Source organism: Pristiophorus japonicus, unplaced genomic scaffold (assembly GCF_044704955.1).
Source record: "Pristiophorus japonicus isolate sPriJap1 unplaced genomic scaffold, sPriJap1.hap1 HAP1_SCAFFOLD_572, whole genome shotgun sequence".
Taxonomy (NCBI): domain Eukaryota; kingdom Metazoa; phylum Chordata; class Chondrichthyes; family Pristiophoridae; genus Pristiophorus; species Pristiophorus japonicus.
In genome coordinates, this window is record NW_027254480.1 from 26,851 (window position 1) to 43,331 (window position 16,481).

General features: G+C 44.9%; 1 long non-coding RNA gene across 1 annotated transcript; it reads left to right on the forward strand.

The window, feature by feature from the left end:
• The first annotated feature begins 6,319 nt into the window (after window positions 1-6,319).
• On the forward strand, window positions 6,320-12,699 carry LOC139254665 (uncharacterized). The gene is made up of 2 exons (XR_011592035.1): window positions 6,320-6,910; window positions 11,325-12,699. It is a non-coding gene; the product is annotated as an uncharacterized lncRNA (long non-coding RNA).
• The last annotated feature ends 3,782 nt before the right edge of the window (window positions 12,700-16,481 follow it).

Consider the following 16,481-nt stretch of genomic DNA (forward strand, 5'->3'; position numbering starts at 1 on the left):
GATTCACCACTCTCTGGGTGAAGAAGTTTCTCCTCATCTCGGTCCTAAATGGCTTACCCTTATCCTAAGACTGTGACCCCTGGTTCTGGACTTCCCCAACATTAATAAGAACATAAGAACAGAAGAACATAAGAATTAGGAACAGGAGTGGGCCATCTAGCCCCTCGAGCCTGCTCCGCCACCCAACAAGATCACAGCTGATCGAGCCGTGGACTCAGCTCCACTTATGCGCCCACTCCCCATAACCCTTAATTCCCTGACTGGTTAAAAATCTATCTATCTGTGATTTGAATATATTCAATGAGCTAGCCTCAACTGCTTCCTTGGGCAGAGAATTTCACAGATTCACAACCCTCTGGGAGAACAAATTCCTTCTCAACTCGGTTTTAAATTGGCTCCCCCGTATTTTGAGGCTGTGCCCCCTAGTTCTAGTCTCCCCGACCAGTGGAACAACCTCTCTGCCTCTATCCTGTCTATCCCCTTCATTATTTTAAATGTTTCTATAAGATCACCCCTCATCCTTCTGAACTCCCAACGAGTAAAGACCCAGTCTACTCAATCTATCATCATAACGTAACCCCCTTTTCTCCAGAATCAGCCTTGTGAATCGTCTCTGTACCCCTTCCAAAGCTAATATATCCTTCCTTAAGAAAGGTGACCAAAACTGCACGCAGTACTCCAGGTGCGGCCTCAACAATACCCTGTACAGTTGCAGTAGGACCTCCCTGCTTTTTACTCCATCCCTCTCGCAGTGAAGGCCAACATTCCATTTGCCTTCCTGATTACCTGCTGCACCTGCAAACTAACTTTTTGGGATTCATGGACGAGGACCCCCAGGTCCCTTTGCACTGCAGCATGTTGTAATTTCTCCCCTTTCAAATAATATTCCCTTTTACTGTTTTTTGTCCCAAGGTGGATGAACTCACATTTTCCGACATTGTATTCCATCTGCCAAATCTTAGCCCATTCACTTAACCTATCTAAATCTCTTTGCAGCCTCTCTGTGTCCTCACACAACCCGCTTTCCCACTAATCTTTGTGTCATCTGCAAATTTTGTTACACTACACTCAGTCCCTTCTTCCAGGTCATCTATGTATATTGTAAACAGTTGTGGTCCCAGCACCGATCCCTGTGGCACACCACTAACCACCGATTTCCAACCCGAAAAGGACCCATTTATCCCGACTCTCTGCTTTCTGTTAGCCAGCCAATTCTCGATCCATGCTAATACATTTCCTCTGACTCCGCGTACATTTATCTTCTGCAGTAACCTTTTGTGTGGCACCTTATCGAATGCCTTTTGGAAATCTAAATACACCACATCCATCGGTACACCTCTATCCATCATGCTCTTTATATCCTCAAAGAATTCCAATAAATTAGTTACACATAGTTTCCCCTTCATGAATCCATCTTGCGTCTGCTTGATGGCAGTATTCCTATCTAAATGTTCCGCTATTTCTTCCTTCATGATAGCTTCAAGCATTTTCCCCACTACAGATGTTAAACTAACCGGCCTATAGTTACCTGCTTTTTGTCTGCCCCCTTTTTTAAACAGAGGCGTTACATTAGCTGCTTTCCAATCCAACGGCACCTCCCCAGAGTCCAGAGAATTTTGGTAGATTATAACGAAAGCATTTGCTATTACTTCCGCCATCTCTTTTAATACCGTGGTATGCATTTCATCAGGACCAGGGGACTTGTCTACCTTGAGTCCCATTAGCCTGTCCAGCACTACCCCCCTAGTGAAAGTGATTATCTCAAAGTCCTCCCTTCCCACATTCCCGTGACCAGCAATTTTTGGCATGGTTTTTGTGTCTTCCACTGTGAAGACCGAAGCAAAATAATTGCTTAAGGTCTCAGCCATTTCCACATTTCCCATTATTAAATCCCCTTTCTCATCTTGTAAGGGACCAACATTTACTTTAGTCACTCTTTTCCATTTTATATATCTGTAAAAGCTTTTACTATCTGTTTTTATGTTTTGTGCAAGTTTACATTCATAATCTATCTTCCCCTTCTTTATTGCTTTCTTAGTCATTCTTTGATGTCGTTTAAAATTTTCCCAATCTTCTAGTTTCCCACTAACCTTGGCCACCTTATACGCATTGGTTTTTAATTTGATACTCTCCTTTATTTCCTTGGTTATCCACGGCTGGTTATCCCTTCTCTTACCACCCTTCTTTTTCACTGGAATATATTTTTGTTGAGCACTATGAAAGAGCTCCTTAAAAGTCCTTCACTGTAACTCAATTGTGCCACCGTTTAGTCTCTGTTCCCAGTCTACTTTAGCTAACTCTGCCCTCATCCCACTGTAGTCCCCTTTTTTAAGCATAGTACGCTCGTTTGAGACACTACTTCCTCACCCTCAATCTGTATTACAAATTCAACCATACTGTGATCAATCATTCCGAGAGGATCTTTTACTAGGAGAACGTTTATTATTCCTGTCTCAGCACACAGGACCAGATCTAAGATAGCTTGCTCCCTTGTAGGTTCTGTAACATACTGTTCTAAGAAACTATGCCGTATGCATTCTATGAATTCCTCCTCAAGGCAAAGAACAAAAAGGGCCACTGTACAGCAAAATTCTAAAAGAACAAAGGGTGTTAAAAAAAAAGCCTGAAGGCTTTTTGTCTTAATGCAAGGAGTATCCGCAATAAGGTGGATGAATTAACTGTGCAAATATATGTTAACAAATATGATGTGATTGGGATTACGGAGACGTGGCTCCAGGATGATCAGGGCTGGGAACTCAACATCCAGGAACGATAGAATAAAAGGAAAAGGAGGTGGGGTAGCATTGCTGCTTAAAGAGGAGATTAATGCAATAGGAAACACATTAGCTTAGATGATATGGAATCTATATGGGTAGAGCTGCAGAACACTAAAGGGCAAAAAACGTTCGTGGGAGTTGTGTACAGACCTCCAAACAGTAGTAGTGATGTTGGGGAGGGCATCAAACAGGAAATTAGGGCTGCATGCAATAAAGGTGCAGCAGTTATAATGGGTGACTTTAATATGCACATAGATTGGGCTAGCCAAACTGGAAGCAATACGGTGGAGGAGGATTTCCTGGAGTGCATAAGGGATGGTTTTCTAAACCAATATGTCGAGGAACCAACTAGGGGGGAGGCCATCTTAGACTGGGTGTTGTGTAATGAGAGAGGATTAATTAGCAATCTCATTGTGCGAGGCCCCTTGGGGAAGAGTGACCATAATATGGTGGAATTCTGCATTAGGATGGAGAATGAAACAGTTAATTCAGAGACCATGGTCCAGAACTTAAAGAAGGGTAATTTTGAAGGTATGAGGCGTGAATTGGCGAGGATAGATTGGCGAATGATACTTAAGGGGTTGCCTGTGGATGGGCACTGGCAGACATTTAGAGACCGCATGGATGAACTACAAAAATTGTACATTCCTGTCTGGTGTAAAAATAAAAAAGGGAAGGTGGCTCAACCGTGGCTATCTAGGGAAATCAGGGATAGTATAAAAGCCAAGGAAGTGGCAAACAAATTGGCCAGAAATTGCAGCGAACCCGGGGACTGGGAGAAATTTAGAACTCAGCAGAGGAGGACAAAGGGTTTGATTAGGGCAGGGAAAATGGAGTACGAGAAGTAGCTTGCAGGGAACATTAAGGCGGATTGCAAAAGTATTTATAGGTATGGAAAGAGAAAAAGGTTAGTATAGACAAACGTAGGTCCCCTGCAGTCAGAATCAGGGGAAGTCATAACGGGGAACAAAGAAATGGCAGACCAATTGAACAAGTACTTTGGTTCGGTATTCACTAAGGAGGACACAAACAACCTTCCGGATATAAAAGGGGCCAGAGGGTCTAGTAAGGAGGAGGAACTGAGGGAAATCTTTATTAGTCGGAAAATTGTGTTGGGGAAATTGATGGGATTGAAGGCCGATAAATCCCCAGGGCCTGATGGACTGCATCCCAGAGTACTTAAGGAGGTGGCCTTGAAAATAGCAGATTCATTGACAGCCATTTTCCAACATTCCATTGACTCTGGATAGTTCCTATGGAGTGGAGGGTAGCCAATGTAACCCCACTTTTAAAAAAAGGAGGGAGAGTGAAAATAGGGAATTATAGATTGGTCAGCGTGACCTCAGTAGTGGGTAAAATGATGGAATCAATTATTAAGGATGTCATAGCAGCGCATTTGGAAAATGGTGACATGACTGGTCCAAGTCAGCATGGATTTGTGAAAGGGAAATCATGCTTGAGAAATCTTCTGGAATTTTTTGAGGATGTTTCCAGTAAAGTGGACAAAGGAGAACCAGTTGATGTGGTATATTTGGACTTTCAGAAGGCTTTCGACAAGGTCCCACACAATAGATTAATGTGCAAAGTTAAAGCACATGGGATTGGGGGTAGTGTGCTGATGTGGATTGAGAACTGGTTGGCAGACAGAAAGCAAAGAGTTGGAGTAAATGGGTACTTTTCAGAATGGCAGGCAGTGACTAGTGGAGTACCGCAAGGTTCTGTGCTGGGGCCCCAGCTGTTTACATTGTACATTAATGATTTAGACGAGGGGATTAAATGTAGTATCTCCAAATTTGCGGATGACACTAAGTTGCGTGGCAGTGTGAGCTGCGAGGAGGATGCTCTGAGGCTGCAGAGTGACTTGGATAGGTTATGTGAGTGGGCAAATGCATGGCAGATGAAATATAATGTGGATAAATGTGAGGTTATCCACTTTGGTAGTAAAAACAGAGAGACAGACTATTATCTGAATGGTGACAGATTAGGAAAAGGGGAGGTGCAACGAGACCTGGGTGTCATGGTACATCAGTCATTGAAGGTTGGCATGCAGGTCCAGCAGGCGGTTAAGAAAGCAAATGGCATGTTGGCTTTCATAGCGAGGGGATTTGAGTACAGGGGCAGTGAGGCATTGCTACAGTTGTACAGGGCCTTGGTGAGGCCACACCTGGAGTATTGTGTGCAGTTTTGGTGTCCTAACTTTGTGAATATCTGAACGGAATATATGGAATTAAGGACAGTAAAGTAAACGGGATATATGAAAATGTATAAGCCATGGAAGAATAGCTGGGAGAATGTCAGATTGCAAATAGTGCAACATCAGCATAGCTAACAGTCTGTCTCAAGGTTTCAAGTCACTAATCCTGCCAATAATATATAATTGTAACATGAAATACATCTGCAGAATTGCAAGGTCTCAGTAAATAGTCACACCATTAGATTGAAACATTTGGAGGCAATACTTGAGCTTTCAAGAAGAACATCTCATATAGATTGACTAATGAGTGACTGAGTTAGACTGTCAATCCATTTATATTTTGTTATCTGATTTCAAAACTGTATAACTGTTAACGCTTTACGATGTAACTTCACCTATCCGTAGGGAGTGTGTACGCTCTATCCAGAGAGTATATCTTCTGTCTGATAGGTCTTACTGGCCGGTAATAAAGACTGCTTTGTTCAAAGCACAAGAGGTATTCGACTCAGTAATTTTACTGAACCAGATTGAAGTAAAAGAATCCAGGAATTAACATTTGGTGTCAGAAGTGGGATCTCAACGGACGACTGCCGAAAACTTGCGAATTAAGAGCCAGACTAGCCTTGGACGAGACGAGGGGAAAATGGCCACTGGAGTGAGTATGATTTCAATACTGCTCCAGTTTCCCCCGGTTTCAAAAGTCTGAGGAAAGTTTAGCCACTCGCTGGTTCTCAGGTAGTGTCTGAACGAGATCCAGGACAATCTGGTGAATACCTTTCAAACTTAGAATAGGGATAGAGATTGGGAAATTGTGCGATGATGCAAACCAAGCGGCGACTTGGAAAGATAGTTAGAGCTAGATAGGGATAGATGATCAATCATGGATCAAAAAAAAAAAATAATTTAATAGGAAAGAAAAGAGACTCTTATGAATGTCTGTTTAAATGAGAAATGCTTCTGTGACTTTTACTGTAAAAAAAAAAGCCGGGGAGTTGTGGTTTGTTTTATCTCAAACAGAATGAAAGTTTGTTTTAACCCTTCGTAGTGTTGTCCTGTATGTGGGAAGTTTAAGAGTGTGAACCTTATTGAATTACGTATATTCGGATGATAAGTTGCGGAGCCAGGAAATGCCCAAAGGATAGATTTGTTAAAAAAGAAAAAATTACATGGTCCCGGTGGTTAAAAAAAAAAGAAAAACTTGTTGAAAGAAAACATTCAGAGAAGGCACAGCAAAACAACTGAGAGGGATTCAAAAGGATTTAAAAAAAAAAAAAAAAAAAATTATATTAAATAACACGACCTTGAAACTGGAACAATTGAGATAACGAAAAGCAGTCCACAACCTACGTGCCAGACTTCTCTCTAGTTATAAAAAAAAAGTAACGTACTAAATAGGTGCTGAAAGAAAAAAAAATGTTCTGAGATTTTAAATTATGAAAAATATAAAATCACTCCTGTCCAGTTGGCAGAAAAACTCCATTAAATTAGGGCTTTCATTGACTGATTGAATTTAAACTGCGCAGTAACGTCAAAGGATAGGGAAATTTGGAGACTAAAATAAATTAATTGAGGCTCATAAGAAATCAAAATTAGAAAATTAGGCTCACAGGGAATAAAATGGGGATTTAAATAGAGGATAGGTGTTCAACTCAGGTACGACGTCGACCTTGTATATCACTTGGCCCGTCTAGGCTCTGATTGAATTTAAAAAAAAACCCCGCAGCAACTCGGAAGGTAGGGCCGACGCGAACGCGCGGCCGAGAGAAGGGCCGAAGCGAACGCGCAGTGACGTAAACGCGCAGTGAAGCGAACGCGCAGTGACGTCAACGCGCAGTGACGTAGACGCGCGGTGACGTAAACGCGCAGTGACGCCGACGCGTAGTGACGCAGAGGCGCAGCAACGCGAATCGCGAAAGTCAGTGCTAATGGCAGTAAGTCTGTAAGTCTTAAAGTGTTTAGAGTTTTAAGTTTAGTATTAAGATCGCGCGGCTATGCGGACCGTGCGGTGATGCGGGTAATTTTGTAGATCGTGCGGCTATGCGGACCGTGCGGTGATGCGGGTAATTTTGTAGATCGTGCGGCTATGCGGACCGTGCGGTGATGCGGGTAAGTGTTAGAAGTCTTTGTCTATTTTGTAGATCGCGCAGCTATGCGGACCGTGCGGCGATGCGGGTAAGTGTTTGAAGTAAAGTTAAAGTATCTTAACTCGCGCGGCGACGCGAGCCACGGGTCGACGCGGATTGCGCGGCGACGTGAACTGCGAGGCAACGCGGATTGCGAGGCGACGTGAACTGCGAGGCAACGCGGATTGCGGGGCGACGTGAACTGCGAGGCGACGTGGTAGTTTAGTATTAAGATCGTGCGGCGACGCGGACCGTGCGGTGATGCGGGTAAGTGTTAGATTTGGAGTTAGTTAAAGTCCGTGTTAGTTCTGTAAAGTCTGTGTCTATTTGTAAGTTTGTTTAAATTGCACGACGACACGAACGCGTAGCGACACAGTAATACGAGGGGCAGTGTGAAAATGGGAAATCAGTTAGATAAAACCACGGATGCGGGTAGTCCGCTACAAAAGTTATGTGAGGAATTCCCTGAAAGAGCTGAAGACTTTAGAAAATTATCAGGAGCCCTGAACAAATTATTAGGGGATGACCAGTGACACTAGAAGCGTAGAGGTAAAAAAAAAGCACAGGGATTAATTTGGAGAAGGGGACGAGGAAAAGGGGATAAAAAAATTTAATTGCAACCTGGCGACATTATTGTCAGAAATTAAAAGATGCATCACTTCTATCAAGTTGGCAAACAATGCTATTAAATTAGGACTTGCATTGACAGAGGGAACACATGTTAAAACTGTAGACGTCTTTAAAAAAAGAATGAATGTGCGCACGAGAAACTTGCTCAGAGATCCTCTGGGACCTCTGAGAAAGGTATTGATCAACTACAAGTTAAAATGGCTGGCTTTGTGTTAACCGAGGCTGATGATGAAATTGATGAGTGGCCACTGACTCAGCGCCCAACGGCGCCTCCCGCACCCCCTGGCCTCTTGCTCCAGTCCTCTTCCCAACACCCTCCACCTAACACTCCAGTAAAAAAGAGTTAGGAACAACCACATATCACCAAAGCAACAAACCCAAACTGACTCCTCATCCTCTGATAGCGATTCGGATCCCCAGTTTACAAGCAATACAGCCGAAAGGACCAGATCTCACACTCGAAAGGGCAGAACTATATCTCAACATCACAAACAGTCCCGTAAATCTTCTAGTCAACCTACCAGTCCAAGTTGTGAAAGACATAGCAAACACCCCCGCCGATCGAGACACAGAACTGTCAAGCAGTCAGACAGCTCTGAAACATCCTCCGGCCTAGAAATGATTTCCAAGATCCCAAAGTCCCGACACCAATTCCCTGTCAGACCAATGCCAAACTCTGATGCACAACAAGCTGCAGACCACCTCTCTATAGATGTCTGTGATCTTCAAACAACTATTTGATTGCTCACGCTATCCGGACAGATGGAAAGGGCAGTTAGATATTATTGGCAGAAAAAGAAAGGGGAGGGGGGAGGTGCGCCCCCAACCCGGGTCAAGACTGAATACGTGACTAGAAAGGAAGAGCCATCTCGGGAGGAAGGATCAATAGAACCGTAGTGTGGCATACAGGATTGGATGGATAAGCAAGGATACGGTTATACTAAACAACCAAACGGCCCGAGCCCTGCTAATAAACCTCCCTATTGTCCCCGGCATGGTATGGGAAGAGGCCGGGACTGGGTAAGAGGAATTGACTGTTTTAATTGTGGGCAGGAAGGACATTGGAATAAAAATTGCCCCTACCGTCAGCATGGAAAAGGAAGAGGAGGAAGAGGAGGGGGGCAAGGGGGGAGAGGAAGATCTTACACTAACTTCTCCCAGAACAACCCCTTTGGTCAATTGTCCCCCGATTGACTACGCAGCTTGATTGTGCAGGGATCCTCCCCGGACGACGAACCCATTCTGAATGAGTGGCAACCCTTTTTGATAGATACGGGAGCCTTCATGTCTTCTGTACAATCAAAGCTTAAACTCCCTGCTTCTACTGAAACACAGGAACTTTCAGGATTCCTGGGACAAATCTCGACATTCCCAGTGTCAGAACCGGTTAAAATGGGTTACCAGGAAGAATCGGTGGAACATCGAGTTGTTATCACAACCAATCTGGACTGTAACTTGATGGCTAGAGACCTCCTTTGCAAATTCCAGTTGCATTTGGAGTGTGGAGATAATGGGATTATTGTAAAACAGGAAACCCTTAAGCGGCAGTATTATACCACTAGAACCCCTCAGTGGTGGTCTCTGGACCTGCCGCAGGCACCCTATCACGTGACCCTAGCATACGATCCCAGTGGAAAGAATCAGGACCTGCAGAACTTTTATCAGGATCACGAAGGGGAAATGAAGGGAATTCTATTAAGGGCTAGAGTGACTGGACTGGAAAGAGAGGCAGATTTTGTGGAAGTGGATAAGAATCTGTGGAAACAGCCCCTAACAATGGCACCGCATATTGCTCGTGAAGTATTAGCCCCTCACCATGCTAAAGATTTGGGAGTTATGGTACACAAGGCCATAGATGAGGCTGACCCTACTAGCCGGGATGTGCAAATCGTAAAACATGGCCGAACAGTCCAATTTAATGGGGACCCCGAGAAAGTATTAACAACTCTATGGCATCATACTGGCTCGGACATACCTGACTATGTGGATCCTCATGTGTGGGCAGAGGACCCCTCCCAAGTGGGTTATACTCCCATTAATTGAGATCCCAGTGCAGGGCAATGTGGACTGGCCCTCTATCCGACAGAACCCACTGAAATCACAGGCAATCCTAAACTGACTTTTCGGCACTGTACTGCAATTAATCCGGCCTGTTTTTTTTTACTGAGCCACCCCAAGATGAGGAAGAACCCAGTCATGATTGCTTATCTTTAATTTAAGAGGCCACATCAGTCAGGGAAGATTTAGTTGATGTACCAATGGAAGATCCAGACTGTATTCTTACTGAGCCAACCAAAGATGAGGAAGAACCCAGTCATGATTGTTTATGTATGTTGACGGAAGTACTTCTATTAATCCAGAAGATACACGAATCTCAGGATACGCCATAGTAAACCAGGAGAATCAGGTCTTGGAATCTGCCACTTTGAAACCGCCTATTCTGCTCAACAAGCTGAACTATTCGCCCTCACCCGAGCCTGCATCTTGGCCAAAGATCTCAAAGTCAATATCTATACCGACTCTAGGTATGCCTTTGGGGTGGCGCATGATTTCGGACAATTATGGAAAAATAGGGGATTCCTAACCTCACAAGGGAATGAGATATCTCAAACAGCTAGTATCTGATTTGTTGCAAGCCCTCATGTTCCCCAAACGCATTGCCATTGTACCAAGAGGCCAAACAGGCCTCTCGTGACCAACAGATGGTAGTGCCCAAAATTATGAGTCAGACTAAAAATCCTGCGAAGGATAAGTTAGCCTCGGAAATACCAATGCCAACCATCCAAGATGTTATAAAAGCACAGGGGGACGCTCCTGAAAAAGATAAACTGTTGTGGAAATATTATGCATGTACTTATGACAATGTTTCTAAACTCTGGACCACTCCCGCGGAACAGACTTGCATGTCTGACGAGTTGGCTTCATGGGTTATAGAATGTCTGCATTTTGCTACTCATTGTGGAGCAAGGGCAACAAGAGATACACTTTTGGCTACTTGGTGGCACCCTAAACTCCAGGCGCTCACCCAGAACATCAGTAGTCGTTGCCTGGTTGGCCAGCAACATAATCCAGGGAAGGGAGTCCCCTGTGATTGGGGTAAAACGCCCCTACCCGAAGGTCCCTTTGAGACATTTTAGTTGAACTACATTGAGTTGCAAAAAGTTCAGTGTTACAGATATGTGTTAGTAATAGTAGATGTGTTTAGCAGATGGATTGAAGCCTACCCTAACCTGGACAATAAGACTCAGACTGTTGTTAAGGTGTTAATGAGGGAAATTGTTCCTAGATATGAGATCTCAGCTAGACTGATGACCACCTATGTTCTTTCTCTGACTCAGGCTCTGCGACTAGTTCACAACCAGGTTCAAGATGCTCACCTCGACCTCCCAGTTTTACCCGAATTGTCCCTCGTGGCACCAGGGAAGTATGGATTCGGAAGGGATTAGAGCCACAATGGGAGGGGCCTTTTTAGGTGTCACTCACTACCCCCACTGCAGCCAAGGTTGAGGGGAAAAATGCCTGGGTTCACCTGCACCACTGCAAGCTCATCACCATTTAAACAAATTTTGCTGGTTAGTCTAATTCCTGTTTCTGTTCCAGATCTCCTCCTCCCTATAGCTGAACAAGGCAGTTGAAGGAGGATCAGTTTGACCAAATACACTGACGGAGACCTGAAGGGAAACGTGAAAACAGAACTCTTTTTATCAGCTAAATAATTGGACTATAAGATGAGATTGTGTCTGTATGCTACTGTCTGCATAATAGTGTTGATATATGACAGTTTTGGTGCACGGGAAGGAAGACAAAGGCGAGAGCTCCATGTAAACACCTTTTTGTATATGTCTTACGTTTATGCGGAAAAAGGGCACTTCACTAGATGCTGGGTGTGTTCACATATCCCTATACATTCCAAAGGGGGAATTCCTTTGCGCACCGTTCCCCTGACCCTAACTGAGACTGTTAGATGGATTCAAAGAAACGATATTGGAACAGGTAGCTAACCGCACTGCTGAGGCTCTGGAGGGCATCACAGCTGAAATGGTAGCGATAAGGACCGTAGCATTAGAAAATTGAATGGCCCTCGATTACCTGTTAGCTGAGAAAGGGGGAACGTGTGCCCTGATAGGATCTGAATGTTGCACTTACATTCCTGATAGTTCAGAAAACATAACCCACCTTGCCGATCACATAAGGAAGGAGGTGAAAAAGTTATCCACACCAGCAAAAGAACTTAGCAGGTTTGATTGGTTTCTGGGTGGATCTTGGAGATCCTATCTAATACATGGGGCAATTGTTCTCATCATAATAATTACCTGCTGTTTGATTGTTGGTTGCCTTAACCTCTGCTGTAAAGCAATGACAAGGTTAGCAGACCCTCTTGTGGTCAAGGGTTCCCGGGTTATGATCCAACAAACTAGAGAACTACTCAACAATGCAATACTCATAGAATGATCCTAAATGTTATCATAGAATGATAAAAGGGGGGATGTGGATATCTGAACGGAATATATGGAATTAAGGACAGTAAAGTAAACGGGATATATGAAAATGTATAAGCCATGGAAGAATAGCTGGGAGAATGTCAGATTGCAAATAGTGCAACATCAGCATAGCTAACAGTCTGTCTCAAGGTTTCAAGTCACTAATCCTGCCAATAATATATAATTGTAACATGAAATACATCTGCAGAATTGCAAGGTCTCAGTAAATAGTCACACCATTAGATTGAAACATTTGGAGGCAATACTTGAGCTTTCAAGAAGAACATCTCATATAGATTGACTAATGAGTGACTGAGTTAGACTGTCAATCCATTTATATTTTGTTATCTGATTTCAAAACTGTATAACTGTTAACGCTTTACGATGTAACTTCACCTATCCGTAGGGAGTGTGTACGCTCTATCCAGAGAGTATATCTTCTGTCTGATAGGTCTTACTGGCCGGTAATAAAGACTGCTTTGTTCAAAGCACAAGAGGTATTCGACTCAGTAATTTTACTGAACCAGATTGAAGTAAAAGAATCCAGGAATTAACATTTTGAGGAAGGACATCCTTGCTATTGAGGGAGTGCAGCGAAGATTCACCAGACTGATTCCCGGGATGGTGGGACTGACCTATCAAGAAAGACTGGATCAACTGGGCTTGTATTCACTGGAGTTCAGAAGATGAGAGGGGACCTCATAGAAACGTTTAACATTCTGACGGGTTTAGACAGTTTAGATGCAGGAAGAATGTTCCCAATGTTGGGGAAGTCCAGAACCAGGGGTCACACTCTAAGGATAAGGGGTAAGCCATTTAGGACCGAGATGAGGCGAAACTTCTTCACGCAGAGAGTGGTGAACCTGTGGAATTCTCTACCACAGAAAGTAGTTGAAGCCAATTCACTAAATATATTCAAAAGGCAGTAAGATGAAGCCCTTACTACTCGGGGGATCAAGAGGTATGGCGAGAAAGCAGGAAGGGGGTACTGAAGTTTCATGTTCAGCCATGAACTCATTGAATGGCGGTGCAGGCTAGAAGGGCTGAATGGCCTACTCCTGCACCTATTTTCTATGTTTCTATGTTTCTACCCCGTGTGATTTGATTTGACCAATCGATATGTAGGTTAAAATCCCCCATGATTACTGCTGTTCCTTTTTCACATGCCTCCATTATTCCCTTGATTATTGTCCGCTCCACCGTGAAGTTGTTATTTGGGGGCCTATAAACTATGCCCATCAGTGACATTTTACCCTTACTATCTCTAATCTTCACTCACAATGATTCAACATTTTGTTCATTCGAGCGAATATCGTCTCTCACAACTGCCCTGATATCATCCTTTATTAACAGAGCTAACACCCCTCCTTTCCCTTCTTGTCTATCTTTCCGAATTGTCAGATACACCTGTATGTTTAATTCCCAGTCTTGGCCACCCTGCAACCTCGTTTCTGTAATGGCCACCAAATCATACCCATTTGTAATGATTTGTGCCGTCAACTCATTTAAATTATTTCGAATGCTGCGTGCGTTTTGGTAGAGTATTTTAATACTAATTTTTAAACCATGATTTTTAGTTTTGACCCCTCCTGCAGCCCCTTTATATTCATACATATTGTTCCTTCTTATCACCTTGTGGTTTCCACTTCCACCAGTGCTACTCTGCTTTTTTGCCTCCTGGCTTTTGCATTCTTTCTTGGGGTTCTGTTCATCTGAGCTCTCACCCACTCCAGGTAGCTCAGAGATCTCTCCTGGGTACCCATCCCCCTACCAAGCTAATTTGAAGCCCTCCCAACTGTACTTTCAAAACCACGCGCGGGAACATTGGTCCCGTCGCTGTTGAGATGTATCCTGTCCCGACTTGCACAGGTCCCACCTTCCCCAGAAGCGGTCCCAATTGTTCAGGAAACTAAAGCCCTCCCTCCTACACCAACGGGAGAGTGGAGAGCACCAGCTCCAAATGTCGCAGGAGAGAGAGTGGAGAGCACCAGCTCCAAATGTCACAGGATAGAGCGAGGAGAGCACCAGTTCAAACTATCACAGGACATTAATATAGAACATTAATCTCCAGCGCAGATATAGGGGTTATTAAGATCAGCAGAAACAAACAATAACTGCCAGAATGAATATGGTTCAATGCCCAATGCAATCCCAGTAAATCCTGTTCAATTCGCCAACGCAGTATTGCAATGGCGGTGTATTTACCCAGTATGCACCACGAGCAAGAAAATGCCGTACCCATTCTGCAGGAGTTCAGTGCGAAGGCGCGTGTCCTGGCTGGGTTTGGAGCATGCGCGGCGAATGTAGTGGCGAAGGAGAAATGGGTAACATGCCTTCCGCAGAAGCGCTCAATTTGAGCGGGTGGAGGGGGGCAATGGACCAGCGGATGGCGGGGGAGCCTTCATAAACCAGCGGTGCCCGCCGCCAGCCCGGAATAAAAACTGGAATATCGGCGGTTGCAGCTTCGGGTCTTTCTCCCCGTCACAGGCCCAGGCTAACGGCGGCCATCTTCGTGCAGGAAGGCGGGTTCAGTGCTCCGCCATGTTGATTCGGTGAGTCGCACCGCGCATGCGCGACCATCTTGGTTCAGGAACAAAGTGAGCGATGTCAGTGTCTGTTTCCAACCGGGTCCCAGTGGGTAAAGGATGTTTCAGATATTTTCTCACTCTCCACACCTCGAATTTCTCACCATCTCCCCTAAAGGCGATGCTTAGTACCGACCATATGGTTTAAGTCCTACATAATTGTAACAGAGAAGGCCCAGAAATATTCACTCCTTGGGTTAGAATCCGTTTGTTCAGTCTCAGGGTTAGAATCCCCATCTCATCATTATCATAGGCAGTCCCTCGGAATCGAGGAAGACTTACTTCCACTCCTGAACTGACTTTATTGGTGGCTGTACAGTCGAATACGAGAGCCACAGATTCTGTCACAGGTGGGACAGATAGTCGTTGAGGGAAGGGGTGGGTGGGACTGGTTTGCCGCACGCTCTTTCCGCTGCCTGCACTTGATTTCTGAATGCTCGCTGCATTGAGACTCAAGCGCCCTCCCGGATGCACTTCCTCCGCTTAGTGCGGTCTTTGGCCAGGGACTCCCAGGTGTCAGTGGGGATGTCGCACTTTATCAGGGAGGCTTTGAGGGTGTCCTTGTAACCTTTCTGCTGCCCACGTTTGGCTTGTTTGCCATGAAGGACCTCCACAAAGAGCATTTGCTTTAGTAGTCTCATGTCTGGCATGCAAACTGTGTGGCCTGCCCAGCGGAGCTGATCGAGTGTGGTCAGTGCTTCAATGCTGGGGATGTTATCCTGGACGAGCACACTGATGTTGGTGCGCCTGTCATTCCAGGGGATTTGTAGGATCTTGTGGAGACATCATTGGTGATATATCTCCAACGACTTGAGGTTTCTGCTGTACATAATCCGTGCCTCTGAGCCATTAAGGATGGTGGGTATTACTACAGCCCTATAGACCATGAGCTTGGTGGTAGCTTTGAGGGCCTGGTCTTTGAGCACTCTTTTCCTCCGCCGGCTGAAGGCTGCACTGCCGCACTGGAGGTGGTGTTGAATCTCCTCATCAATGTCTGCTTTTGTTGATAAGACGCTCCCGTGGTATGGGAAATGGTCCATGTTGTCGAGGGCTGCGCCGTGGATCTTGATGACTGGGTGGCAGTGTTGTACGTTCAGTACTGGCTGGTGGAGGATCTTTGTCTTACGGATATTTAGCGTAAGTCCCATGCTTTCGTGTTCCTCAGTAAATACGTCGACTATATCCTGGAGTTCAGCCTCAGAATGTGCGCAGACACAGGCGTTGTCCACGTACTGTAGCTCAACGACAGAGGTTGGGGTTTTCTTGGACTTTGTCCCGGAGGCAGCGAAGATTAAACAGCTTCCTGCTGGTTCTGTAGTTTGGTTCCACTCCAGCAGGGAATTTGTTGACTGTGAGGTAGAGCATGGTAACGAGGAAGATTGAGAAGAGGGTGGGAGCAATGACGCAGCCCTGTTTGACACTGGTCCGGACGTGGATTGGATCTGTAATGGATCCGTTGGTAAGGATTATTACATGCATGTCATCATGGAGCAGGTGAAGGATGTTGACACATTTTTGAGGGCATCCAAAATGGAGGAGGACGCTCCATAGAGCCTCATGGTTCACAGTGTCAAATCCCTTTGTCCGGTTGAAAAAGCCCATGTATTACAGCTGGCGCTGGTCCCTGCATTTTTCCTGCATCTGTCGCGCTGCAAAGATCATGTCCGAAGTGCCCCGTGGGGCACTGTGAT